Source organism: Carassius auratus, chromosome 43 (assembly GCF_003368295.1).
Source record: "Carassius auratus strain Wakin chromosome 43, ASM336829v1, whole genome shotgun sequence".
Classification (NCBI taxonomy): Eukaryota; Metazoa; Chordata; class Actinopteri; order Cypriniformes; family Cyprinidae; genus Carassius; species Carassius auratus.
The window spans coordinates 3,099,318-3,125,821 of record NC_039285.1 but is presented as its reverse complement, the minus strand read 5'-3'; the positions used below and the strand labels follow the sequence as shown (position 1 = coordinate 3,125,821).

General features: G+C 36.6%; 1 pseudogene; it reads left to right on the top strand.

Annotated features, from left to right (window-relative positions):
• Positions 1–284: 284 nt before the first annotated feature.
• On the top strand, positions 285–21,212 carry LOC113061212 (IQ motif-containing protein H-like; annotated as a pseudogene).
• Positions 21,213–26,504: the final 5,292 nt, after the last annotated feature.

The window sequence follows — 26,504 nt, the reverse complement described above, 5'->3', positions numbered from 1 at the left end:
TGGTAATAATAGCTAATAATACTGGGCTGACTGTGTTTACTGGCAGGGACTGTACTGCCATACGCGTCGTGCTGCCATAGTTACGGACAGACCTTTGTTTACAAAACATAAGACTTGGAAGCGAGAACGCGCAATTAGAAAAAAATATTAAATGCAATCTGAATTATTTAGTAGAAAAATGTCAGACGTCCTTAAAAATAAGAATGAAGTTGGGCATATTTTAGTACAGATAATGTGCTCAAGAGCAAAATAATATAAAAGAAAGCTTGACAGGTACTGTTGAAGTTTTAATTGTTTGATATAATGTAACTATTGTAGTTTCAAAGTAACTGATAGTACAAAATTTAACAAAGTAATTAAAACTTTAAAATATGCCCAACTTCATCCTTATTTTTAAGGACGTCAGACATTTTTTACCAAATAAATCAGATTAACGTTACATTTAATATTTTGATTGTGTCTTAAGGTGTAGGATTATTTAAGACAATTAATAAAGAATCTTGTTCGACTGACTGTGCTGTTATGGACATTCAGTCTTTGGATACAGCCATCAGCAGGACAGAAAATGGAATAAAGGTAAGTTATCTAAAGCAAACTTTATGACAAAACTGACTTGAATATTTCTTTATAGTTGAGATCTGCATTACATAAAATATTTAATTTATAGAAGCAGTGGGGAGTTTAAAAAACTGCTAAATAAATCATCTATCAATCTCTCCCCCCCCCCCCCCCTCTCTCTTTCTCTCTATATTATATATATAAATATAATAAATACATATATGTGAAATGTGGATCATGGAAGAATGATGCTTGTAAACATTTGTTTCCTGATTCACAAAGGCATGCAGACCATTATCTGAAACTATTTATAATTAGGTTTTGACCCTTCCCTGTATAGAAGAGTCTGAAAAGAAGCCTGCCCCGCCAAGCTTGTAAAATGGTATTTAAAAGGAAACTCTGATACTGATATAAATAAGCAAATAACCTCTTAAACATCAGCAGGATTTCCATTAGAGTATGTAAAATCATATTAAATCTAAAATATTTTCGTAACATTTTCGTAGGCAGCCACCATATGAGACCAAATACACGTCCTCTGAGATGCGTACATTAGTAGTACATCACCAGAGGAAAATTTTTCCATCTTTACACTTATTCATAATATTTGTTAAGACAAAAAAAATCTGTTTTCTGTTATCTGTCGCTCCAACAGCACAAGTCAGTATTTATCATGCATCTACTGTATAACCTCTTTCTCCAAAAGAACAAGGAGATTGTGCAACAAAATTATGGGATTCAGCTTTCTCACCTGCACAAGAGAGCCAGGGCCAGTCTGAGTTGCTGAAAGACACAGTAGGCTTTTATTATCATTAAAGAAGGTAAATTAAAGGGACAGTTCACCCAAAAATGAAAATTCGGGACATCGTTGACTCATCATCATGTTGTTCCAAACTTGTATGACTTTATTTGTTCTGCAAAACACAAAGAAAATATTTTGAAGAATGCTGGTTAGCCAAACAATTATATGTGACATTTCTCAGAATATCTGCTGTTATGATCCATAGAAGAAATAAAGTCATACAGGTTTGGAATGACATGAGAATTGACCAGCAGCTTTTATGATTAAGGCTTATTGATAGTGTTGATTATATGGTGGCCAGCTCTGACTGTTGTCTTAACACCAGCATCTGTCACCTGAACCTCATGAAAAGAAATGATTTGACTGGCATGTAATAATAGATGACTCCGGTCACTTTGCTTTCAAACAGGAGGTGTGGATTTGAAGGTCGCCTGGTTTGGCAGAGACAGCTAAATCTGTCTGTTGGTAAACAAATTAATCTTTCTAAAGGTCACCATTTGATTTGGTGCTCTTGTTTCCCCCCTTCTGCTTTCCGCTGGGTTCTTCCATTATCTCCTGCATCCTCTGCCTGTCACTTGTGAGGAGGCTGTCATGTTGTTGAGAAGAAGGTATGAGACTTGGCTGCCGAAAGCAGACAGACGCAGATTGCGGCACATCAGCATTCTTCGGAGGACGGCCACTGCCTGATTGCAGTTGTATGGGCTGCTGCTTTACAGCTGTCTCAGGACAGGCACTGGTACCTGTTCTCGCATGCCAATAAGACAGCCGTAGCTTACCTGGTGCTCTGCCAGCTGCGTCTATACCTCTGTGCTGTCGGCTAGTTCTCCACTGAGTCTGAAGGAGCTCACACTGTTTTTTTTTTTTTCTTTTAAATGCCCTCTTGTACCACTTAAACAGCTGCTTGCCTCCAAAAACCGCTGCCAAACACCTGGCCGGTGCTTGTGGTTTGTCAGGAAGCTCTGTGGTGTGACAACAGACAGGCCAGAGAACATCAAGGGGAGAATCCAGAACAGCAGGATGAGAAGAGTATACAGAAAGGCTCTGTCTGGCATGTGCCCACAACTTGACAAACTTGCAATGTGCTCTAAATTATGGGTTTTTCGGCACTGAGGAAATGACCTTCTCTGAGTCGTTCTTTGATGCTGTTTTGTGTGCTATCATTAATGCATGTCCTACACTTTGCATTTTTCTGCACCAAAAAAGTTTATCTTGTCATTTAGCCAACTGGCTTTTAATTGACTATAAATTGTCTGTAGATAACATGTTTTTATTGGGCTTTTTGTCTTTTGAAGCATCTTTGGGAGTGATTTCTGGGGCTTGTTTTTACCAAAATGATTGTAAAAATTAATGATGAATTATATTAGTCGCTATATGACTACCAACGAAGAATCCTAATTATTGCAACACATCCTTTTTATTGTGGAATGTGGAGCATGACTTTCTTTTGATTTATGAACTATTATATGATAATGAGGAGGTGCAAGCATTTTAGGCATTGGTCTGATGGAATTTAATTCTAGAAGATTTCAAGCAGCTGTTCACTTGAGAGAAGGTGCGAGACAAATAAACCGGGCCGTGCTCAAAATATCCAGAAAGCATTGCCAGCATATGATTGATTGCTTCAGGGAAGGGGGCTTATTGGCCAGTTTACAATGTCATTAACTGTGTATTTTAGCTCCAGCTTTATTTTAATGAATGCGGAAAATCTGTCGGTTGTAATCACACAACATCACAGTGCTCTCTCTCACAAATGTGCACGCACTTGTGATTCACTACAGCGAACCGAACTGAGAGAAAGAGAAACCATATTTCTTGACATCTACAAGCTGCCACCAGCCTGATTAATGGATAGTCGACTCCCAGCCTTTTACAACAAAGTTTTGTTTGGAGGGAAAAATCAGATCGGTGACCCAAAGCTAATAGCATTCTCCATGAGCAAGTTATTGAGCGAAGTATGTTCCCCCTCTCTCTTTTTCTAGTATTGTGTGAATGGTGGCTTTCTTGACCCAGTGAGACAGGGCAGTAGGTTGATATCCTTTGTTCTGTCACTTTCAATACCTCTGACCTTTGACCACAGATCTATCCTTTGGGGCTCAGTTATTCCTCCATGTTTGTTTAACAATGTTTTCTTGCCTTTTTAAGAAAAGCCCATTTCTTAGTTCAAGGTTAAAGGGATAGTTCTGCCAAAAATGTAAATTTCATTTTCCCTGTCACTGAAAGTGAATGGTGACCATGTTTCTCTTTCACATCAAAAAGGAGTATACTCATATTTAAATCATTCAAATGAGATTTCAGTGCTACAGTAAACGTTTATCTAAAATTATGAATAAAAGTATGAAGTGTGTGCTTTTAAAAATAAATATAATAACTATTATAATAACTGTTCCAACTTAGTTGAACCACAGTGGTTAGAAATGGTATAGTGTTCATTAATGCAATGAAAACAACATTTGTTTGGCTTGGTTTTTCCAGGTTGGGACTCAAAGGGTGATCACTGGCCCTGCTTTGGGGAGTTTAACTACAGCGCGTGAAGGTCTGCCTAAAAACCTTCAACCCAAACCACCACCCGAATGTAGAGACATGAATGCAGGTATAAACGTCTTCTAAAAACTAATACAGTATTTCTTTGTTCATTATATACACTACTGTTCAAGAGTTTTGAGTTTGTAAAACTTTTTAATGTTTCTTAAAGTCTACTATGTTGACCAAGGCTGAATTTATTTGATCAAAAATAAAGTAAAAACAGTAACATTCTTCTAACAATTTTAAAGAACTGTCTTCTATTTTAATAGATTTTAATCATTTATTTCTGTACTGGCAATTTTCAGTAGTCCTTAATCAAGTCTTCATTAAGTAACATGATCCTTCAGAAATCATTAGAATATGCTAATTTGGTGCTCAAGAAAGATTTATTTTTATTTTCACTGTTAAAACAGATGTACTGCTTAATATTGCCATCCTCAGCAGCTGACCTCTATCTTCCTTGCAAACCAGCCCAAAGCTGTCCATGTGCTCCAGAGAGAGGACAGTGGCCAAAGTTAGACGGGCCAGTCTGTTTCCTCAATGTCATTACACACTTGCAGCCTACATATAAAGTTAAAAAGTCTATTGTATCTATAAATAGATACAATATTTGTTTTGTATTCGATACCAACATGTACATAGGAAGAGTAAACTGAATTACTGTGGAAAAAACGGTAGCACTTTATTTTACAGTCCTGTTCCTCATGTACATACTATGTACTTATTATAGTAATTACAATAACTAGGTACTAACCCTGAACCTACCCCTAAACCTAACCCTACCCCATGTAGTTACCTTGTGTTACCAGAACTTTCTTAGATAAATACACTGTAAGTACACTATAAGAACATGTTAGTATACGTACTGTAAAATAAAGTGCAACCGAAAAAACAAGTAGATAAGAGTATTGCATTTTATTTTCAGCAGATAATTTTATGTTGTCTGTGATATTTTAAGTCTCAGATATATTTGTATTAATATCATTAATGTAGCCAGAAATGTTCACTTCTGTTACAAAATGTCAATCAAATAACTAGAGAAATATTACATATACTGTATTTATATTTATTTTTTCTTATCCTTTTAATATATCGGTTACGTATATTATACAGTCTTTGATTGTAGTATATACTTCTTATCTGATGATAGATGAGTTAGAAAAGGCTTCAGCTTTCTGAGGTAACATTTTAAATGATTTGGACGCTCTGTCTTGTTTCTAATACGTTTTATTTTATAATGTGAACACATACTAAATATGCAATCTGGTCATGAGAGCTTTAGAACAAGCTGAAAATAAACTGTATTTTTCTGTGTAAAGTGCACTGCTCTATATAGTGACCTTTTACCCCGACATAATGTTAAATGTGTCAGGAATAGCTTCAGGGCAGATATAGGGAATGATTTGAAATAGTCACCTTCTGTCACCTTTTGTATTTATGACTTGTTGCCAAAAATACAAGCATCTACACTAGTTTCCTGTTCGCTTTTAGCAGATTTTACTGTTTGTTTATTTAGGTTACTAAAGCAGCTTTCAAGGACAAAATGGGGGGGGGGGGGGGGGGGGTGACATAACAATATGAGCCATAATAATTTTTTAAAGGGATAGTTTAAAAGGGACCCAAAAATTTGAATTTGGTCATCATTTGCACGTCGTTTCAAATCTGTATGAATTTCTTGTCTTCTGTGGAACACAAAAAAGATATTTTGAAGAATGTTGGTAATTAAACACTGGCTGCACTTTATTGTACAGTACGTGTACTAACATGTACTTATAGTGTACTTACAGTGTATTTATCTAAGAAAGTTCTGGTAACACAAGGTAACTACATGGGGTAGGGTTAGGTTTAGGGGTAGGTTCAGGGTTAGTACCTACACTTAAAGTGCTACACTTTTGGTCCCATTACATTTGCCTTAATTATAATATGCATTTTTCTCTTCTTAGAGTATTCCAGTGCCAGCTGCTATCAGCAAATATCCTTTCACGGTAGTCGATGGTCAGATTGACCTGGGCGATCCTGACTACTCTAGGTTTAAAAAGCAATACTTGTCTGTATTGGGGTGCAGTGGTGGAGGCTCTGGACCAGCTGCAGTGGATGCTATAGGACTTTGCGGTGCCACAGGCGTGGGTGTGTGGGGAGAGGCTGGCTGTGTGTGTGCAGAGTGGGGAGCTCAACTGGAGAGACGGCAGGGTCCTGGGCACCCATGTGGAGAAGCTGCTCTCAGTGCTGGAGAACAGGGATGAGGTATGGCATCGAGAGGCATTGAGGGACATCAGACGGCAGCTGTGTGCATCCAGACCTGCTGGAGGCATTGCTCTGCTTATACCGCCTACCTGCTCCAACTCCGGCACAAATGGGCGGCGCAAATTATGTCTTTACTGAAACATGAAAAAACTAGGCCATGTGAAGAGGAATCTGCAGGCCTAACGTCTCTCTCTGCCAACTAAAAAACCACTGCATCAGGGCAGAGGTGAATAAAATACACATTTATCTAACTGGTCTTTATCTGGTCTTCAAATTTGATTGGTTGAGCAACATTCCAAGAACATTTCTATAACTGTTTCATTTTTCGTTGTTTGTCTCATTGTATGCATTCCAGGCTGTCAGTTTTCTTTTTGTTTTTCATCTACTGTCTAGTAGGAAAGTAGGGATTCTTGGACACAGGGATTTTCTTGATTAGTGAGTCATTAAATTATTTGTTCAACCAATCTTTGTTCATTCAGGAAAGAAACAATTGTTTCAGGAAAAAAAAAACTGTTCATACTTGTAAGTCAAAGAACCATTCATTCAAATTAACTGTTCAGAATTGCTGATTCATTTGCAGCTGTCTTTATGAATTAGTAATCATTTAACTGATTCATGCAATGGTTCTGCTGTGGCTTTTCTTGAAACTTTTGTCACTGGCGGGGCAAAAACAGACAAGTAACTGGCAATATTGTTTCTTTGCTCAAGCAGCTTTTCAAAAATGTCTCAATCTTTCATTGGTCATATCTTTTGAATGATCATGAATCCATGGCATAAGAAAGTACAGTGGTTTCACTCATGAAATGTTGTATAAAATAATGTGAAAAGAATTGAACTTCCATTGCATAGGTGCTTATGCAAAGAGTGATTGTGATAGCACAATCTCACGTTTAGATTAAGTTTCTATTTTTCAGAACAGATGTTTCATCTGTTCTGTCATTCCTGTAATATCTTTATGAAACAAGCATGTCTCTTAATTAGTGCCCACATGTTCATTTATCCTCACCGTCACTCACTGTGAGAGGAGACACAAGCTTGTGTATGTTTCCACCCTTTAAACACTCACATCCTTTTAATTAAGCCTTAATCTTCCCCTGGCAGAAAGCTTCATGTAGCCTGCTAATTGAATTAATAGAGGGAAGATGTTTCTAACTATGCACTTAGCTGATTTAATTAATGTGATTTATGCTTGGTTTATCTCCATGAGACCCAGGGAGAAAGACGAGCATAATTTCCTCCCTTTTTGCTGGCATCGGTGGGCCGACAACGTGATAAATCCATGTGCTGCTGGGTACTGTCTGTCACCGATCACTCTTATTCTCTTTTATTCTCTGCTGTCTTTGATTCACAGAGTCTGGCAGCCAACTGGAAACACATCACCTCCGCCAAAAGGACTATCATCACATACAGTATCATCAGTGGGTAATTCTTTTCTGTTATGATGGCTTCTGGTCACATACAGTAATATTTAAAGGGAAAAAAATACATGTATTTGGGTGCATCTGATGAAAACGCAGAAACTTTATTTAGGTACTAAAAACTTGTCATTGAGGCCTGTGCTGGCTATTGGAGATGAAGATGTGTATGAATTATAATCACCAGCAGATGGAGTGTGATTTTTGCACTGGGGTGTCTGAGGAGAGGCCTGTGTGAGCTCAGATAATTAAGAAGTTGAACCCTATTGTTTTTATTGCCTTACTCTTTTTCTTTTCATGCATGTAATCATTTCATTATAGAGATTAGTTTATAGTAGTCTTTTTGAGGATTCTTAGTGTCTTGACTTAAAATAGTCATTAATTTGTTGTTAAAATATTTAAAATCTCATTACAAATCATTTTGTTTTGTTCAGTAGGATATTCCCAACATCCCCTCAGTCTCAGGGGATTTGATGTACTCCAGAATACCCAGATGGGCCGACTGTGTGACATCAGAGGTGAGGTTTTTAATCATCACATGATCAAATTGGATTGGCAGCAGACACATGAAAGCAAGCGCTGTATTGTATGTGTTACATATAGATGAGAACATCGAAGTCATCTATGTGTCTCCGCCTGGGTGAGGATGTTCTCCAGTACTACACATCCTCATGCCAGAAGCACTGGAGTGTTTTTTTAGTATGGTGACACACACATACACACACACCTAGATGTTGATATGCAAACCTTTTTTTCTCCCCTCAACTTCTGGTGATGCACATGAATTTGTTAACAATTTTCATTGAAGAATTAGATTTATTTCTCACCTGTAGAGGGCGACAGAGGTGACCTTTGCATTTACTACTCTCTGCTAATGATCTTCCATAAATGATTAGGTTTCAGCAAAAGGATGTACACTTTTACATTGACTCATTTAGCAGAAGCTTCTATCCAAAGCCACTTACAATAGAATAACAAAAGCAATTAGTCACAGAGCAACAATATTCATAATAAACAATGCAGGATTATTAAACAGTTAGATTAGAAAGAAGGCTAGGGGAGAGGAGAAATGCAGAGAAGATAATATATATATATATATATATATATATATATATATATATATATATATATATATATATATATATATATATATATATATATATATATTGTTCAAAACTAAACATAAACATTGTCAATATATAGACTTTTTGATATCAGGGACCCCAAACTATGATTCTAATACTGCTATATATTTATTATAATAATTATATATATTTTTTCATGTAAGCCTTATATTTTATCAGACAAATATTACTCATGATATTAAAATTGCAAAATGTTTCCATTATTATTAAATAATTGGCTTTTATATAAATGTATGATACAAATCTAAATAATTAATTAAAATATTTATTCTTTAAAATATTTACTATTTGTAATATTTACTTATTATTTATGAGAACTCCTGATCGGTCTGAAGTTAGGGGGATTTGTTTACAAAATTTTAAGAGCACACATTATTTTAACACTTTATTACATAAAGTATTTTAATGTAAGTGGTGCAAGCCGTGCTTGTTTTCTCTTGTCATCATTTATGCAAGGTTAGATGGTCAATTCAATTCAAACTTATTTTAAAAGATTCTTAAAAAAAAAAAAGTTACCTTAAAACCCTAAAGAGCAAGTGGAAAGTTCAAGTCATGAATAGAAAAATACAACACAAAAGTAAACTAGTCTTGAAAGGATTTTTTTTTTGACACTATGCAAATTTGTTTCTTATATTATTGTAGGCCTAACTGCCTGGATGAGTGGCATGCGCAGCCTCTTCCTTTTCGATTCCTCTCTCTGTGTAAACTCTGCCAGACGTGTCAGTAGGATAAATCTCTGTTAGCCATTGCTGCCAGCATGGCATGCCAATGACAGAAGGGACAATTCTGTTTGGATCAAACATACAGATGTGGAGTAATTAGTGCTTTCCCCACAGAGCCCATCACTAAGCACACAGTATGGCCCTCCCCTGACTCTCCTTTATCAATTTAACGTGTAGGAGTACAGGAGAGGTCATGACCCCACTGGCTGCACGTAATGGGCCCAATGTGTTTGTTCACGTTCATAAATTACACCCATAGACAAAGGGAGGGTACAAGACATTAGAGCTGGAGTGGAAAGGACAGTTATTTATGTACACAAAAACACACCTTTTTGGGGGGTTATACATAATAAATACATTTCTGTTATGCATACTCTTTATTAGAGCTTATTGTGTTATTATGAAACATACAGAATTAATTCTGCAGCTTTTGTGCTCATCAGATTGACCATTAACTCACAACAGTGCATTATGGTCCTCTTTTAGACCCGAAACATGTGTCTAGCTTCAATCCTGAAGTACAGCCCTAGAACACTACAGTGCATCAAGAATTTGATCCAGGGGAAACAGGCATACATGATCGGCGGTGTCACCCACATCAATGACCTGGCTGTGGCAGATCCAGATGAGCTCGAAGTTTCACTTTTGGGCACAGAGCCTTTGGTGCAGCACTAAATCCGGAGGAAGAAGGATCTGCAGTAGTGCAGGGGTCGACATGCCTCCAGGAAAGTGGGATATATACACCCTGGAGCAGGTCTGTGTGCCAGTCATCTGTTTAAATACCTCATGTGAAACTTACATTGATGATGTAGAAAAAGAATGGAATATTAGAGGTAATTCATGTGTCTTCCAGCTTCATGAAGCTCTGACCAGGCTAATGAAAGAACACATGGAAGTCCAGCAATGGCTCTTCAAGATAGTGAAGTGTGTGGACTGGGAATGGCCTATTGTGACTTTTGCCACCTAAAATGCCACCCATGGGTACAACAGGAGTGGAGAATGTCTCAGTCTCAAATAAAGGTACAATTGTTTTAGTTTTAAATAAATTTACTTTAAATAACCTATGCAGTTTTTTTGTTGTTGAGAAAATAAATTAATATATATATTTTTTTATTATGTTTAATTTAATTATATTATCAGGATAATCTACATTCATTATATTGGATCTTATTTTACGTTTAAGTTTCTTTCAGTGTGGAAAATACCATATTGTTTAATAAAACCCCAAATATTAAGTTGATATTATTAAACATTTTGTAAAAGCATAAGACATGACAGAGATTTTGCTTATGAAACAAAAATAATAAATCTGTTGAGAATTTGTTCTGATTTGTCCTAATCGCAGTTTCACCATTCAAATGCACAGTCTGCATTAGTAAGTGCCTGTTGAGCAACAGTAGCAATTCAGAAATTTCAAGTGGCTTGTTTTTAAATGCGAAATAAAATGTGCCGTTTCTTTTATTTTGCAAATGCAGCAACACTTCAGTCACAAGCCCTGTTAATTTTAATTTCCGCCTTTACCTGGTTTTTATCTTCACGTTCTGTACAAAATGCACCCTTGTATCAGTGACAAGCCTGTCATTACTGACCAAGGCCAAACTTTGATTCAATCACCATGATTTGTCTAGAGAGTGCTTATGACTCAAATTCATGGGAAATTAATTATGAGTCATTTGTATTCTAATTTAAATGCGATGTATTCAACAGTCTGTCGTGTGCTTTAAAAACACATCGGTTTTATCCGCCTGTAATCGTGTTCATAACCCTCTCCTGGATCATATTCTTACAATCTGGCCCTTGATTTAAATACTGTGTTTTGCCATTACACCGTGAGCCTCATGTAAGCTAATTACAAGGTTATAATCAACACGGCTGTGTGCAAAATCAGACCTTGCTTCTTTTATTGCAGCCTTTTATTGTAGGGTTCTATCCCGGGGGCAATAGGAGGCCGTGTGTCCTACCTCCAAGCTATTAGCTCAGTCCCTAATTCACACTGAGGCCGAGAGAGGAATCTGGGGCTGTAATTGTGGTGGCATTGGTGCTGTTAATTACAGAGGTAAGCGGTTGAGGCCCAGCCAAGCTCCATTATGGTGATGGCAGTGAAGGAGCTTTAAATGGGGGGCTCTTCACCAGCTGGGGTGCCAGTGAGAGGAAAGGGAACTGGGGCCTGATGAGCTGGCCTGCACCCTAAGGGCTTCTGGGCCATATGGAAGCCAGTCCGCGCCTTTATTCTACCTCTTCAACCTTTTTAATCAATGGCAAGCTTTGCTAACCGAATAAAGAGCACAGAGGTTATTTCAGTGTGTCAGTCATTTTCTACAGATCTGTTATAACTCTTTTAGTGGCAGTCTTGCCATTCTGCAGCACCCTTTGTGCCTGAATTTTGCTGAATGATTTGCGGTTGCATATTTGCGTGTTATATGTTTTATTTATCTGCTTGATGTTACATTATCTTTATTACTCTAAGCTAATAAATTCAGCGACAAATGCTGAAATACTCTAGAACGCATATATCAGTCTAATGTTGCAGTGGGTAATAATGGGTTAAATTTTGCCTTTTGTTCTTTAAGTACAATAAATTAGTATGTATGGCATGTATTTGCATTTTTTTTTTAAATGTGCACTTAGAGGCTGTTATCCTTTGAGAAAAATATTACAATGATTTTGTAATTATCAGAGTGCAATTATCAGCGCTCGGTGGCTTCACTTAAGTTTTACGCTTGGCTTTAGTTATAAGTCATAGAAGTTGAAATGATGTTTTACCTCTCTAGGGAGCTGTCTTTCACTAGAATGCATCCTTTAATTTCCCTCTGTCAAGCCCAGGCCTATGTTCAGCTCCCCCTCTATTTACCCTGTTTACTGTGTGTACGTTTAATTATTGATTGCATAAAGAGCCTTTTCTAATGCAGGAGAAAGAATAACCCATGTGTTCCTATAGAGGAACAGCCGCAGATAAGTGTGAAAACAGACCTAGAGGCAGTTTAAAGAAAGACTGTGTGATTCTTTGCAGTGTGTTTGGGAGGCCCACACCCGAGGGGTGTTTCAGCCTAGGGCAAGCCTTACAGCTATTCAAAAAAGATGGGTTAAAGACATGTAGATCTCACTCTATTCAACGGCTGGGTGGACTCGTACACGCTACACTTTACACATTACAAACATGCACGTTCTGCTAGCACACGGGTCATTAGACACAAGGGAGCATTATACTAATAGCATCAACAGATAGACAGATTGTCTCCTACTTATTTTATTCAATGCATGTGGGATTATGTGTTGTACCACGTTTATTTTATTAGATTTTGAATGCAACAGCACCTTCTGTATTCCCCTTTGGTTAATGTTGCATTTGGGAAGCAATCCGCAAATATGTCCATATTATAACCAGGCTTTATTTTCAGACAATGTTTCACCTATCTCTGTCCATATAATGAAAGCTAATGGTGTCCAAAACAACAATGGACCCGACTGACTTTTATTGTATGGACAAATAACAATAACACTTTAGGCATTTTTCTAAATATCTAATTTACTTTTAGAACAGAGAGTTAAGGATGGCAGACAGGTGAACTATATCTTTAAGGAAAGCCCCATATTTATTCAAATTGTCTATCTATTAAAAACGGTGATTTACGTATAGTATCATCACTTCATATTTGTTTAGGATTTTTGGTTTTTCTAATATCGGATTTATAGGAAAAGTATATCAGAGGGATAACAAAAAAAAGAAAAGAAAAGAAAAAACAATGCACAAAACACAAAAGTATAAATAAAAAAAAAGAATAATAATATTCTGTTTTTGTTCATAAAAGAAAAAGAAAAAATCTATTTAATGGGGTCCAAAAAAACTGAATTTGTTGCACGAAAAACAAAAACAAAAGAAGATGGAAGAATATTTGTTTTCTGATGAACTATCCCTTTAAGGAAAGCTTTTTTTAAAAAGCCCCATATCCCTCTTAGGAGGCACTGTATGCTTTTGACTATGCTCGTGACTGCAATGTCGCTCTTCCTAATGTAGAGATCATACAGCAATCAAAGCACACAAGAGACGTCTGCTTTATTTATCTATTTTCAAATAGCTCATCTTTATGTGGAAGCCAAGCAAGGCCTGAATCCTCTCTCACAGTACAGCTCGCAGTTTAAGTCCAAATAAAGAATGGCAAAAATGATTCCCTCTCGCTTTCCTTCCCTCCCCGCTGTTTGTGTGAAGTGCATTGGCAAATTCTCAGAGCGCGCCTGCTCTTTCTTGGGGAACGAAGGCCGTTTCCTTACACTTTTTGCCGCACCATTGTGTGCTTTATGGCTTGTGTCGGGGGTGAAATCACTGCGCAGCGATTGACCCTGGCTCCTCTGGTACTTGAATATGATGATGACTGTTTCATGACTTGAATATCAACAACATAGTATCTCCTCGTTTTAAGACTTCCTTAGTTGTGTCAGTTTTTTTTTACCGTTATAAATGTACTTGAAAAGGATAAAGACTTTATAAAAGATCAAAAATGGATTAATCCTTACATCTTCTAGAGCATAACCTGCACTTCTCAAGGTTGTAAAACTGGACCTATTGAGTTGTTAAATGCGCTTAAGTAAAAAAAAGGCCTTTTTTTAAATAGTTTCCCACCAAAAAGATTCTATTCACTTTTATATTGTGCTTAGTAAGAAACTGTTTTCTATACATCTCACTGCAGTTGTAAGCACAAACTATGCACTTATGTGCAATCCGTAAGTGCTCTGTCCTTTCTTCTCTGCTTTGAGAGGTCCTTAAGGTGAAATTCTTTCTCTTACTAACCAACAGGTTTTAAGAGGCACTCACAGAAAGTCAAACATTGCAATTAACAACATAATTAAGTGTCAAAGACATTATGGTGTTTTCTAGTTACAGAAACAAGGGCTGTATTGATCGCAAACAGACCCCGATTGATCTACTGATCGATTGGCTTGCATGGGTATTTATCTGCCAGCATGTGTCAGTTGTTATTGGGGACAGGTGCAGTTACCATTGCCTTCAGTTAAAGCTATTAGACTACTGTGATGCCTTGGCAATGAGCTGTCAATCAACACCAACCACCACCCCCATACACATGCACCTTCTGTGCTTTTGTAAGGCATGTCAAATTAAGACACACTTCAGTTACTGCCTCATCAAGAGTATTGACACTATGTATTATATGTGCTATGTTATAAATATATATTTTTTAATGTTTTTTTTTTTTTTATCAGCCCCAGACACTGGTTGCAAATTGCTTTATGGCGTTAAATTTGAGATATTAGTTTTATTTAGGGCATTCTATGAAGCTGATTTTGCATGTATCTGTCATTTTAATGCAGGCTCGCACTGGCCCGACAGTGGAAATGCGGCTAATGTACATTTGAAGCTCCAGGAACAATGGAAGCACTCAGCTCTATATATCTTTTATCAAACAAGCTCTCTAAGAAACAAACTGACCTTTAAATGTCAGCGATCTGTTTTACAGCTCTATGCAAACAGAACCTGCCATGTTAGGAAGTTGTTGAGAATGAGATGGGTTCTGACATGTGGCACTCTTCTGTCACAGTCCGTAACACTGTTCTCACCTTAGAATATAGGCAGTGTAAGAGTTCAATCTACTGGTTCTGGACTCTTATTGAGATGTAATAGGACACTCCTATTGGTTACCCTTAAGAGCTGTACAGATGATAGAATGACCAGGGGTCAATGTGTCAAAAGGCTATCTAATAAACTGTCAGGTCTTATTGTGTCAATAAACTAATTCCCCTTTTAAGGCCTTACCCTCTGACCTTACAACACCCCTTGATATGTAGTGGTGTCAGACAGGAGGTCAGGCTGGAGTGTCGTTTCCTCAGACGTTGGGGTTCTTGGTCACTGTCAAGACAGATTGAACACTATAGTGTTTTCACCTGCACATTACTGTTGATGTTCTTTTTGGCTTGGTTATTTGTGAGATTTTCCCATTATTTTTTCAATTTCTGCAAAAACTACATTAAGACAGTACACTGAGTAGATTTAAGAGACTATGTACTTTATAAATGAATATGTGCAGTTATCTAAACTAAAGAGTATTTTATTTCTAATCTCTTTGACAGCATTAGCTAATGTAATAAGGTTGAAAACAGTTAATTAAGACCTCATGAAGCTAATTTTTAAAGTTACCTAAATAAAAAAATGTTACAGTTGCAGAGTCACCCCTAACAGTAGGAGGTTAACTAGCATTCATTGTGTTTCAGACCATGCATGGTTTGCTTTACATCTCTGCCAAAGGACATGACAACTGAAAAATCTCTGCAGGGAAAAATGGAGGGGATGCATTAAAATAAACATGAGTCTAATGTAGAAAAAACGGTATGGATTTGACCTCACTGAGCTTGCTGTGTTAGATATTGATTTAGTTATTTTTCAAAACGTGCTTCTAAATTTAGGTCTGTTTATTAAGTTGTGGAATGTGAATATCCCCTGTGGAAATGTTGTACATAGTGCAAATGATAAGTGAGCAAAGAAGTGATTATATAACTAGGCAACATGATGCATAATTAAATAGAGTACTGTGATTTTTATCAATGATCCCTGCTGGCAGGCTTAAGATAGAAATGTGTCTTGTCACATTGTTCTTTGAGTGATTCCCACTGCCACTAGAGGGTGGCAGAACACATTCACTATATCTGTCACTACTGCGAATAGAAGACCTCCTCTCAGTTGTTCTTAATGTTTCAGGGCCCTTTGTGGGGACGGACAGCCCTTTTGGTGTGAGCTAATGTTTTTGTTTGTGTTGTAATCATGTGTGTATGCTCTTGAAATGTCATTTACTTAACACAGTGAAAGCAAGAGCCCCCATTGAGTCAGTGGTTGATTTTTACAGCTCCATATGCACATTATGCTATTTATGCTTCTGAAATTGCGAAATAGTATAGAACTGATATATTTTCAAATGAAGGTCACATGCTGCTGTTTTAATCATTGACTCAGTTGGCATGCTGTGATTTTAAAATAGATGATTGACTTTGGAAGTCAGAGAACGGCAGCTTTTTTATATATAAATTACGCATTGAGCTGAAATGTTCTCTTCCATAGAAAATGTCACACTTGAATCTCCTATAGTCTCCTGATATGGATTTTACTCCTGCAAATGAAAGTAATCCATAAATTATTCAGTTTGAATAGCACCAGGATTCTCTATATTGTGAATTCACAGAGGCACAGGATGAATTTTATTCAGCGTGTCTTACAGAGAATAAACTGCACACACAATTAAAACCAACAAAAAGAATTCAGACGGAAAAATCCAAACATTACTGTCCCATCTCTCCTTGCACAGAGGCAGACAGATCTGCCAAACTAGTGCTAACCTGTCTCTATTTAAACATCAATTTACATTCAAACTTGTTGCTAAAAGCAGTATTTTTTGTATGTGTGGGGGAGAGGTGGGTCGCATGTGTTTGTCCTTGCAGGCTTGCTTCACATTGTGTGAGAAGGGAGGCTCAGCTGCAAGATTGCAGTTTTTAATGAAAGTGAAGGAGCTATCAAAGACAGGTACAATCTGGGCGTATATATCAAGCGCCTTTGTTAAGGTTGACAATGAAGCAGGCTTGGCTGATTCTACGGACTGGCTAAATGGTCCCACCTATCCAACAAGCAGAGGTATTAACTATGGACGGAAGGCAATGCTGGGTGAATTCAGCTCTCTATACTGATGTCTTCTGTAAGCCTGGAGTCCTATTTTAAAGGTCTTTGCTTTGCCATTTATAAGAGCTTATTTCTTAAAGGAATTTATTTTTTGGTTGCTTAGTTTTTAAAAGAGCTTTACATTTTTTGGGAAAGTCAAATTTTGAATGAAAGAATAGTTCACCCAACAATGTAAATTTGCTGAAAATGTACTTTCCTTCAGGCCATCCAAGATATAGATAAGTTTGTTTCACTTGCTCACCAATGGATCCTTTGGAGGTAATGGGTGCCATCAGAATGAGAGTCCAAACAGCTGCTAAAAACAAAACAATAATCAATAAGTAATCCACACGACTTTAGCAAAAGCTGCATATTTTAATAATAAATAAATCAAGAAAATAGTTAACTGTTGCTTCTGGCTAAAATACGGAGGGATTTCACTGGAAGAAACATTATAATGAATTATAGACTCAAATTTTGGCAAGAAGTGAAGGTATAATGTTAACATTATACTGATTCTCTCATTTCATCACCCATTCACAGTTAAATTTCCCCACATCTGATCCGATGAAGAAACAAACTCTCTACATCTGGCTTGAGGGAGAGTAAAAACAACAGAATAAAACAAGCATTTTACATAAATAATCCTTTGTTCTGATTTTTAATAGTTTTATATACTGAAATGAATCAGTGTTTGCAGATTAAATCCAGTGTAAATAGATGATTCGGTTCACTGTATTTCAGCATGTGAACGTATACTGTGATACTGTGATCATAAAGTGATTTCAGCAGCCGGAACACCATTTGCATTCCCTGGCAGCAGCGTTTAGGTTGACAAATAGGGACGACAGGAGAGTCAGCCAACTGCCACTTAGTTATTAACAACTCCTTCACTGGTGATTTATTTGCCACTTTTTGAAGAGAGGGCATAGCTATTAGATTATTATCAGGCAAAATTAGCCCTGTTTAAGCATAAGGCCACGACTGGGTCTGACCCCTTAATATCCTTATAATGATGCCATTAACCATAGAGATGTGAAGAGAGTCTCCAGTTGGGCTTTAGATGCATTATGTTACTCTCTCTCTCTCTCTCTCTCTCTCTCTCTGTCATACACACACCCTATGTCTGTTGAGCTCTGTTTTTTTTTTGTGTGAATACAGTTTTGAAATATCCATCTTTCTATTTGTTTTAAAATTTCTGTTATTGTCTACTTGTTGGCTGAAAATAAGTGAATAGTTATTTTGATGTATGTGATGTATCTGCTGACTTATATCTGTGTGCACTGGTTTGTATTTACTGTAGGTATGGGCTATTGATCCTGACCTAGGCTACAGTAACCAGTTGGCCATGACCCAGCTGATGCCCATGGTGACGAGGGGGATGCTGGACTGTCGCACCAGTAAATTGGAGGTTCCTCCTCCAGTCAGAGAAGTGAAGTCTTCCATATGCAATGCTAGAGTAAAGACCAAAGCTGTAAGAATCTGTAAATTCAATTAAAATATCCACTTTCTCTTTCAGCATTAAGAAGACATGGTTATTATATACTGGATTTGAAATATGGTGTTCAAACATATTCAAAACTTTAGAATACTTCATTAACCGCCTTAATGTAAATTCACTAATTTTTTCTCACTCATGGCATTCTAAATCGACCTAAGGTTTGAGATAGGTAAGATTTAAAAAATATATTTTTGAAAGAAGATTGTTATGTAATAAAAAAATACAGTAAAACAGTAATATTTTGAAATATTACAATTTAAATTGACAGTTTTCTGTTACAAATTGATTCCTGTGAAGGATCAGGGTCGCATAATCCTTCAAAAATAATTCTGATATGCTGATTATCAGTGTTATTAACAGTTGTGCTGCATAACCTTTTTGGGAAACGTCTTTGATAAATAGAGTTTTCAAAAGAACTGCATTTATTTGAAATATAATTTTATTGTTACAATATAAAAGTCTTTACTATTACTTTTAATGAATTTAAAAGTGTAAATAAAATCAATGTAATAAAGTAGATGGGGACCAAGGGATGTAAAATAAATATCATGAAATCACTATAAAAGTAGTCTGTCCAACTTATTTTAAGTGTTCTAAAGGCATAAGAAGTGAGGCACAGACTGAAACTGACGTCAATATTCACTGAAAGTCTTGTCTTGAAAATTTTCACCATTCATAGTCATCATTCACTTTCAATGCATAGACAATAACAGCATGGACATCGCTATAATTATATAGTTTCGTGTTCCACAGTAGAAAACAAAAGAAGGTTGGTTCAACCTTCACTTTAAATTTTATTCTCTAAACTGTTTGGGATTCCTTAAGCTCTTTAAAGCTCAAGATTGCCATTATCCTGAATGTGTTCCCTGAGACCGGACCAGAGAGCAATAAAAGTCCTCTGCTGAATATTATCCCGATAAATCAAGGCATCCATAAAGATTGATCTAGCTAAGCTTTGTTGTTTTATTTTGGTTAAATACAACTAAACACTGTAATTACGCTTCCGACCTGACTGGTGTTTAGAGGAAGCTGAATTCATTATCATTTTAATAGATGAGCCTAAATAATCAGCCCATAAATAATGCATACCATATTCATTATGCATGTGTATGCATGCCTGAGCACCTCATCAACCTGATGCCAGCCACTAAACAATAGACTTCCTTTATTAGTGGCAAACCGGAGTTTACGCTTGTTAATCTGCGACTTGTATTATTTTATCAAACATTCATTTAGTTTATATGTGCTTATCACCCAGCTCTGGCTTTGCCCATCAGTTAGGCTTAGAATATTAGAAACACAATTAAAACCTTGCAGGAAAAGTTTGTTATTGTTGTTTGAGGATAGTGTGTCTGACAGCTGAAAATAGAGTTCCAAAGAAGAGAATTACTCATGCCTCGCACACTGTGCAAAGGTTTTACCCTCCGCTTCATATTTGTCACTGAGAACATGGCTCATGCCCGCTTCGAGTCCTGTGAGTCTTGCCACTCTTAACTAATCCAGTCTTGTGGTGTTCTTCTTCAAGACATGTCTTTTATCTGCCATGTCTGTGAGGGTTGTTGGGTTTTTACCTAAAGTAAACCTTTCTGTTTTCTGCAGTGGTATTATGACCTTATAATGCAGGTCTCTGTGTCCCCTGTGCCTTTTATGAGTATGAGACTAATGCCTGTTTCTCCGTGGCTTTTGAAACCCTTCTGTTGGTTTCTAGCATGACTGTCTGTCCCCGAGAGGTCAATTTATAATTTAGATGTACTGATCAAATTTTTAGCAACAGTTTTACATGCAGTTTGTTGCTTAACTTTAAGTGTGTTTGTTTTCTCCTCAGCAAACCTCAGTGACCAATCGCTCGACTTCTTCAGACCAATCTTTCTTTAGTATATGATGTCAAGGTAAAATGTTTGCTTGTTTTGCAATAATACAGCTGGACTTCTTTGATTGCGGAGCAAGTGTTTCAATATATTTTTTACGTGTTTCAGGCAAGACCAGGCACTGTGTTCGCCCTCCATGACAGCAGAGATCGAAGACGCCTTGGCATGCTGTGAGTTCCCACAAGAAGCAGGCAGACGCATTACCCTTATCTTTCTCCAGTTCTGTTTTCCCTTCCTCTGTCCCCGTTTCCATTAGAGATATATCTAGACCTTGAACACACTCCCAAGAGCTGATTAGACATTATGTAGAGAATACCTCAACCCGAAATGTGTCAGGGCACAAAATACTGCCAAGTGGAATTAAAAGGCATTCATCACATAAATCCTATACCTTTCCCATTGAAGCCCTGCTTTCCGTCCTCATTTCTCCCTGAAGAATAGCACATTCTTTAAGGCTGAGAGTTCTCATTAAGCTCCTTACAGCCCCACAGCCAAACAAGGTGATTGTTTTTTTGTTTTTCTCTGATGATGGTTCTTGGGGATCATTAGTAAGCTCGTTTGTTTCTGCGTGTCGTTAACAGAACAATCTCGGAGGATCTCCAGGGAGCGCTGCTGACCTTTGCTCGCAACCTGTCAATCATTCATCAGGAAATATCAGCTCCAAATATGCAAGGAACAAACAATTGTATGGTATGCGGATGTTGTTTTTCCTTAACCTACTCTTAAAATACCAGCTAATGGTATGTTCTTCACTTCACATTAGTCATAGAAAAAAATACTATTCAGATGTTTCACATTCACATACAAAAGTACCTTTATCTACCCCTAAATGCTACTTTTGAAAATTGCATATTAATACATATTAATACCCCTAGTACCTTTTTTTTTTTTAAGTGTAGGACATTAATCACATTGATTCTGAATGGTTTCACCATATTACTTATTATAATGTTTTTAGCTCCTTTCGAACACTCAGGGTCACTTCACAAAGACAAAGAATGAACTATGACCATCAAATAATTAACAAAAATATATCCACATTATATCAGTCAATTGGTAGAGAAGTTGCATCCAGTTCACTATTCCACCACTTGCTCCAAAAGGCTCTGCAAAACTTCATCTGTCATTATGTTCAAGGTTGTCTAATTTCATATTAAGTTGTACAACAATTGCCTGCATATTACCGTTGGCAAGTGATGGATAGACTGGGCCATACAGGTGCAGTGGAAAAAAGGGTTAAACTTTCAGTTTGCACAGAACTGTTTTTGCAGTTTTGTCTAAATGTGCTATTTTAAATAAATTGTTGTTAGTATTTTAACTAAAGTTTATTATTACCAGCATTATACCAAAGTTTTGCTGAGACTTGGGGCAAAGAGTAGTGAATTTGAGCTTTTGGGCAAATTCAGGTGAGGACACACATGATCTTGTGCACATTTTTTGATAAATCTTCAGTTCTGTGTCATAACATCTTATACAGTGCACAAGGTATTCATTTAGAAGCGTCAAGGCTTTATCTCTGGCTAAATTATCTGCAGCTGAAGTCATTCAAATGTAGGACACTGTAGATGTTGGATACTGAATTGGAGTTTCATTGACACTTGCTGAATTACTACATTCAACACACTGTTACTTAATTTGATAGAGGCATTCTCATTCACTGTTCAGTGGCTAGAGGTTAGGATCTGTAGTCAGACATGTACTGACTGAATGTCTGCTATTGTTTGCTTTTATAAGGACCTTGTCAAGGACATTGAGGAGGTCTTGGGCATTACAATACAAAACCAAACCACATCTCAGGTATAAAAGGAGATTACTGCACCCTAAAGCAAACAGTTATCATCTCATAAAACTTACAGATCAACCCCAGATTAATCAACATACTTAGAGACTATCATACAAAAGCATTTACACATTCAGTTATAATTGCTGTCACCAAACATTTATATAGACTTCAATTATGGCTGTAATGTGGCTAGCATTAAAAGGAGATACACGCATGTACAGTATGAATCTGTGTGAGTGGATTTGTCTGTTATTACCTTGTCCAGGTCACATAGTTATAGTGATCTAAAATGTTGTACAATATTTCTCTCTAGAAAGACTAACAATGCAAACAGGATAATTACAGTTAAGTTACATGTGCCATTTGTGACATTTAGCTCTTCATAGCTAGAGACTGCAACAGAGGAATGTTGCTTAATCTGTACACTGTATAATGCATAAATATATTGATACATTTTTTGATAGTTTTTAAATAGATATTTATCTGTACATTACAATGCACGCTGATTCTAAGCAGCAGCAACTATAGTAGCGTTACTGTACATACAGTATTAGAGGATCTAGGGCAAATGGGAACAAAAAAGTGCTTGGTTGTTTATTCCCAAAGAAGATATTAATCATACCAGTGAAGGTTGAATTTAACTCCTCTTATATTTCTGCAGAAAACAAACCCATTAATCGTAATTCCGTAAAAGCGCTGGAGTAGTATTGTAAACATTTTTCAAATGGGTATGAAAACCACTCCGGTAAGTTTTACTGACAACCAAACTGTTCTTTCGAGTGCGGGACTTGATTCGGATTTTTGTGATTCACATCACAGACATTTACAGCATCATTTACCCGCTGATTAAATGTTGCACAGCTGCAGTTTGGTTGGGTTTGATGTTCTTTGCTAATGAATTACGTTGCTTAATTTTTTTTTTTTTCTTGTGATGAAATAATGAAGTGACGCGCCATTAGTTGCTCCTGAAATGTCTTTAGATACTAGAGTCTAGATCACCTGACTTTAGGGTTACTCAGCAATAACAGAGATTCTACGCAGAATCCACAGTCCCTTCCTAAAAGTGTCCCTGTTCCCTAGCTCCTTTGGGAGTAAAGTGCCTCGTCCTGCTGCCTTTGAAGTACTGAGATGTCACCTCACTCAGAGCGCGCTTCCGCATCAATTTATTACAAGTTTAACAAAAATTACATGTTTAGGGCCTTATGAAATGTTTTTTTTTTTTTTTTTTTTTTATTGTTACCAAATTCTGTGTTTTAGCATGTCTAATTTTTGAATGCATGAAACAACTCAATTCATAAATTGTTTTCTTTAAGTAGCCAGAAATTCTGTGTTGTGTATTTAAATGTTTCTTCTTATCCAATGAAGGCATAAAACATACATTTTATTTATATCTTTTGCAAGGGAAACAGGTAAATTTGACTCAAAGGGAATGATTTAAGATTTTAAAGGGAATTTGAACACAATCACAGTTTCACGACTGATCACTGAGATGGCGAGCGATTAATTGAACGAGTCATATAACATCAACTCTGCACTGGATATTAATATCCAAAGTATAGTAAAAACACTATTAATTAGCACAGTAACAAGATCGGCAGTTTAAGACATTAACTTGTAAGCACAAAACACAAGATACTTCTCTTTTCAATATGAATAAGGCTTTATTAGATATATCTAAGACAAACTAATCTATGTCTATAAATAAACTAATAAATCTAACACATAAGCACACACACTCACACATTCACACAAGGTGCAGGAAGATAGAATGTTAGAAAAGAATGAGTTTAAGAGAATGAAAATGTGAAATTCTCTAAAAACTCACTAAATAAGGCGTGAAATCTAAATCAAAACATTAATTTGGCATTTGATTTAAACATAGTATAAATCAGGTGAGTTTGCAAGTTAACCTAGCATGATGGCTGGTTAGCTTTACTAGCGATTTTCTCTTAAATGTTATGTTCATGGTCAGGTGTGACTTAGAATACACAAATGCACTTTCGCACAGATTAATTATCTTTAAATTTATCTTTTACTTTGAAGTTTTCTTTTCAGTATAACTTTTATATTTTATTTGTATATTTTATATAAAATATCAGATTGATAACTACAAATTGATTAAAAAATAAATTATTTTTAGTTAACATTATTTAACAATAGCATTTAACAAAAGAAATTGGGAAATAAAGTGACATGACATACAGCCAAATATGGTGACCCATACTCAGAATTCATGCTCTGCATTTAACCCATCCAAAGTGCACACACACAACAGTGAACACACACACACTGTGAACACACAGCCATAGCAGTGGGCAGCCAGTTATGCTACGGCACCCGGGGAGCAGCTGGGGGTTCAAGGGCACCTCAGTCATGGTATTTCTGGCCTGAGACTCAAACCCACAACCTTAGGGTTAGGAGTGAAACTCTCTAACCACTAAGCCATGACTTCCCCAATAAGTATAACTACATAAATAGCCAACTAGATAAACGAAAGAAAATAAAACAAAAAAAAGCTAAAGGCGTCGACCTTATTATATGTCTTGTTATATGTCTTTTATTATTTATCAGATTGGTTATTGTGTCACTCATCCACTTGCTATAAGTATATTTTGAAATTTGACATTACCACATCTTTATTTTTATATTTTTAATTGCTTGATTAAATGAACACGTGGTATGCAGATTATTATGGCGTTACATAATCATTAGGCATTATTGTGAAGCTTACAGGCTCTGCAACTCCTTGTTTTGCCACTTGTTTTCTTCCCTAAAGCTAATGCAGATTTTTAAATACCTTCAGCTCATTTATTTAAAGTCAAATTAGAGCTCACGCCCTGCCTGGCATATTGTCAATATGAAGCAAGAGGGATTGTTTGGAGGACAGGTCTGATAAAATGGTTTTTAATTACAATAGAGGAAGCGTGGCCTTCGCTCAGGACCCAGCCTAACCCCCCTCCCCCTGTCATTCTCAGATGCTTTGATTTCTGATAATGTACTCTGCTGACTCTGGCTCTCTTCTGCAGGATGCTTCGTCACATTACCTCTGAGATTGGCTTTGACAAACTACCATATTGATCCAATAGACTTCTCAAAGCTTTCTGCTGAGCACATTTATCAGAGGTCTCGATTTTCTGGTAGTAGTACCAACGTAATAATTTAATGTATTACATGCAAATCAATGGACCTCTTGCCCTTTGTCTTGCAAACTGTAATTCCAAGGGATTTTTTTTTTCTCAGTTGATTTTGATTCAACTGAGCCATTGTCTAATGACTATATCTATTATGAAGTAAGTCTATTATGCATTATATTGCCATTTCATGTATATAATAGGATTTCAGTGGGTCTTAAAAAATAAGGCCTTAAAAAGGTCTTAAATCAGAGCAGTAAGTAAAGTCTCTCTCTCTCTCTCTCTCTCTCTTTCCAAAATAAATATTAGTTGCATCCATTATGCATTTCATTGAGATGCAAAATGAAGATACGGTATGAAGTTGAACAAAACTGAGTTTACACTTAAAACAAGAAAAAGAAAACTTATTTTCCGACACTGGTCGATATTTGTTCTTGTTTTAATCATAAACGTTATTTTTATCAGTATTTCAGAAAACAAGACTTATGTCATTTTGCTTCTAAGTGTATCTTGATTTAAGAATCTTTAGACATATGCACTAGAAAGTCTTTTCAACTGTGGAAGAACATCACTTTATACAATGTGATCAGAAGGTACAGTTAAAGTTATTTCCATACTTTAGTTAAAGTGAAATGTATTGAAAATCTTTTGGATGTCTGAAGTGGTGCAAAAAAACACTTCTCTAGGTCTTTAAAGGCCTTAAACGTCTCAAAAGTCTTACATTTACATTCGAAAACGTGCAGAAACCTTTTAGCCTATAATTAATTGCCAATAATCCTTATGAAGAAATTATATCCAATTTGAAAACAAATTACATATCACTGTTTCATTGATTTTATCACATACCTGCCCCTTACTCCCAATATATATTCAGGCAGTTAGGCCCTATATTACATAATTGGTGAGGGGGCTAATTGGCCTTAAAGGAAATCATTTAGACACCCTGCGAAATCTGATCGGCGCTATTAGCCTGAATGGCTGGCTCTTCCTTTTCATGTGAGTTGGCGTGAGTGTTGAAATGCTGCATGGAGAATGCTCAGGGAAGCATGTCTTAAATCCCAATTGACTCTTTGACCTTTTCCTCATCACTGATACTGTAGCAGACCTGGAGGAGGAGTAGAGTATCACAGAGTGGTGACAGTCCAGGCCTTTGTGGTT